Below are 4,599 nucleotides of genomic sequence, written 5' to 3' on the forward strand. Positions count from 1 at the left end.
TATTAGAACTTGGGGAGAACTATCAAAAAAATTCTTGGCTAAATATTTTCTACCCTCAAAAACCGCTAAGCTTAGAAATGATATTACATCTTTTATTTAGTTTAAAGGGGAATCAATATATGAAGCCTAGGAAAGATTTAAAGATCTTCTTAGGAAATGTCCACATTATGCTTTACCATATTAGTTAATAATTAAAACATTTTACAATGCATTAGTAGGATCACAGAGATCTATTATAGATGCTATTGCGGGTGGTTCATTAATGTCAAAACCTTTTGATGAAACATATTCTTTAATTAAAGAAATGACTACTAATAATTTCAAGGGCCCTCTGAAAGAGTAAATCCTAAGAGAGTAGCTAGTATTCATGATTTCGATGCAATGCCTATTTTGGCATCTCAAATTGCAGTTATTTCTAAAAAGATTGATAAAATGGGAATGAATTGTTCTCAAGTACCCCCAGTATTAGAGGAGATTTTACTAGGACTGATTATTGATACTTAATCATCTTATGAAACTTTAATTGCTATAAATAATTAAAATAATAATCATTATTCTAACTATTTTAACCCTGCCTGCAAAAATCACCCTAATTTTAGTTGTAGTAATTATAATAATTCGGTGAATCCATCTGGAAATCTGAACAATCAAGGAAATCCTAATTTTCAACCTTATTATCTTCTGGGATTTAACTTCAACCCTAACCCACAAGTTAAGGAAAAGAAGTTGATGATGAAAGAAGTAATGTTGAATATGGGAAATCAAATACAGAATCAAGGGGTTGATATTAGAAATATTGAAAATCAAATAGGACATATTATTACTACACTTAGTAATAGACCTTCTGGAATTCTTCCAAGTACTGTGGAAGTTAATCCAAAAGATCAAAATAAAGAGCAAATTAAAGCTATTCAATTACGAAGTGGAAAAGAAGTTAAAATAAGGATCCAAAGAGAAACTGAAGTTGATGAAGAAAAGGAAGAAATGGACAATGATTAATAGGAAAATGAGCAAACACAAAGCATTGTAGAAAAACCATTACCTCTGTTTCCTCAAAGACTGAAATAGAAGAATAAGATAAACAATTTACAAAATTTTTATAAATCCTTAAGAAGTTAACGATAAATATCCCTTTTGTTAAAGCTTTGGAACAAATGCCAAGTTATGTTAAATTTATTAACGATGTATTAAACAAGAAAAGGAAGTTTACATTATATGATTTAGAAGCGAGTATCAATCTTATGCCTTTATCAATTTTTAAACATTTAGATTTGGGAGAAATTTTCCCTACTACTGTAACTTTTCAGTTAGCTGATCAATCAATAACTCATCCAAAAGGAGTTACAAAAGATGTTCTAGTAAAAGTGGATAAATTTTTTTCCCTATAAACTTTAGAGTATCGGATATGGAGGAAGATAAGGAAATTCCCATTATTTTAAGGAAATTGTTTCTCGCAATAGGGAGAGCTAAGTGCAAAAAAAGAATTAATGATGAGAGTTAATGATAAAGAAGTGAAATTTAATATAGCAAAAGCTATGAAATATCCTACAAAAGAAAAAGATAATGAACGCTTCAGGATGGAAGTAGCTGATTATCTAAGTAATGAGCAGTTTAAGAATGAATTCAAAGATAAATTAAAGCAAGGAGAAATTTTTGATACTAAAGATAAAGTAATAGAAGAAGATTTAAATTATATTCAGGTTAAATTTGAAGCATTAGACTTGTTGGAAAATGATAGTAAAAATCTTATTCCTTCAAGTATTAAACCACCTGAACTTGAATTAAAGATATTACCTGCCCATTTAAAATATGTATTTTTAGGAGAGTCATCTATATTGTCCGTTATTGTATCTTCTGAATTAACTGAAATTGAGGAACAAAAGTTGATAGAGATGTCGAAAAAGTATAAAAACTCTTTTGGATGGACTTTAGCAGATATTTAGTCCTTTAATTTGTATGCACAGAATTTTATTAGATGAACAGTATGAACCTAAAGCAGATCCTCAGAGAAGATTAAACCCAATAATGAAAGAAAATGTTAAAAAAGAGATTTTAAAGCGGTTAGATGTTGGAATTATATATCTTATTTCAGATAGTGCTTAGGTAAGCCCAATTCATTGTGTTCCGAAGAAATGAGGAGTGACTGTTGAAGAACATGAAAAAAATGAATTAATAGCAATAAGACAAGTAACTGGTTGGCAAATTTGTATTGACTATAGAAAACTAAATATGGCCACCAGAAAAGATCACTTTCCTTTTCCCTTTCTAGATTAAATGTTGGATAGATTGGCTAGGAACAAATACTATTGCTTTTTAGATGGATATATCAGATATCACCAAATTTCAATTACTCTAGAGGATTAAGAGAAAACAACGTGTACAAGCACATATGGAACATTTGCTTTTTTGTAGAATGTCTTTTGGACTATGCAATACACCTGCAACATTTCAAAGATGCATCATGTAAATTTTTAGCAATTTTATAGAGCATGGAATGGAAGTTTTTATGGATGATTTTTCTATATTTGGGACTTCGTTTGAGTTATGTCTTAATAATATAGAAAATGTTCTAGAGATATGTGAAAAAATCAACCATCTTAAATTGAGAAAAATGTCAATTTATGGTTGCATGTGGTATTGTTCTTGGGCATAAAATTTCTAAAAAAAGGCATGGAAGTAGATCCTAAAAAAATCCAAGTTATAAGAAAATTACCACCTCCTAATAATGTTAAAGGGGTGAGAAGTTTTCTAGGACATACTGGTTTTTATATGCGCTACATAAAAAATATTTTAAAAATAACTAAACCCCTATGCCAACTTTTAGAAAAGATAAGAAATTTGATTTTAATGAGGAATGCAGAATAGCATTTGAATTATTAAAGAAAAAATTAATCACTGCACCTATAATAGTACCACCTAACTGGGAGAAACCATTTGAAATAATGTGTGATGCTAGTGATTTTGTTATTGGGGTTGTACTAGGACAAAGACACGACAAAGTTTTTAAAGTTATATATTATGCTAGTAAAACTCTAAATAATGCTCAAATTAATTATACTACTGCTGAAAAAGAGTTATTAGCTATTGTTTATGCCTTTCATAAATTTAGATCTTATTTAATTGGAACTAAATGTATAGTGCATACAGATCATTCTGTTATTAAATAGTTGATGCAAAAGAAGGATGCTAAAACAAGACTAATTAGATGGATACTTCTATTAGAAGACTTTGATTTTACCGCGATAGATAGAAAGGGAAATGATAATCAAATAGTTGATCATTTGTCTAGAATAGAAATAGAAATATTAACTAATTTTGCAAATGAAATTTTAGAAAATTTCTCTTATGAACATTTATATATTATTGATGAAATTGATGTACCGTGGTATGCTGATATAGTAAACTATTTTGTAAATTATATTCTACCACCTGATATCAAGAGTCAACAATTAAAGAAAATTATCTATGATTCGAAAGACTATTTTTGGGATGACCCATATTTATATAAACAATGTAAAGATCTAATTATTAGAAGATGTGTCTTATGAAAAAACTAAACAGATAATTGAAAGATGTCATGATTCTGAATTTGGAGGACATTTTGGAACAAATAGCAAGATGCCATGATTCTAAATTTGGAGAACATTTTAGAATAAATAGAACTACATATAAAATTTTGCAAGCTGAATTTTATTAGCATACTATTTTTAGAGATGTTAATGAATATATTAAAACATGCAATAGATGTCAACGAGTAGAAAATATTTCCAGAAGAGACAAAATGCCTTTAAACTACACATAAGAAGTTGAAAATTTTGATGTGTGGGGATTAGACTTTATGGGACCATTTATGCCTTCATTTGGAATTTTTTATATATTACTTGTTGTTGATTATATGTCTAAGTGGATTGAAGCTATTGCTCTGCCTAGATGTGACGCTCGGAGTGTTTCTAAATTTGTAATTAAAAATATTTTTACAAGATATGGAAAGCTGAGAGTAATCATTACTGATGGAGGATCTCATTTCAGGAATAAGAGAATAAAAAATTTAATCAAGAAATATGATATAATGCATAGATTCTCTACTGCTTATCATCCTTAAACTAGTGGTCTAGCAGAAATATCGAATCGTGAAATTAAACGCATTTGAAAAAAAGCTGTAAATCCTTATAAATTGGATTAGTCTGCTAGACTAGATACTGCATTATGGGCATACATAACTGTCTATAAAACTCCTATAGAAATGTCCCCATATAGATTTTTGGGAAAACACGCCATTTACGAGTAGAATTGAAACATAAAACATTTGGGCTATTAAAGAATTTAATTTTAATTTAAAGGATGTTGGTGAGAAAAGGTTTTTGTAACTCAATGAACTTGAGAAGAAAATGAAAATATGGCATGATTGGAAGATTGTTAAGAAGAAATTTAAACCTGGACAAGAAGTTCTACTATATAATACAAGATTGAGATTTTTTCCAAGAAAACTAAAATCTAGATATGGTTAGGACCATTTAAAGATTAAAGTCTATCATTATGGAACTGTTGTTATTAAAGATCCTAACACTGGAAAGATATTTAAAATTAATGGGCATCGTT

The sequence above is a fragment of the Phalaenopsis equestris genome, unplaced genomic scaffold, assembly GCF_001263595.1.
Source record: "Phalaenopsis equestris unplaced genomic scaffold, ASM126359v1 Scaffold000560, whole genome shotgun sequence".
NCBI lineage: Eukaryota > Viridiplantae > Streptophyta > Magnoliopsida > Asparagales > Orchidaceae > Phalaenopsis > Phalaenopsis equestris.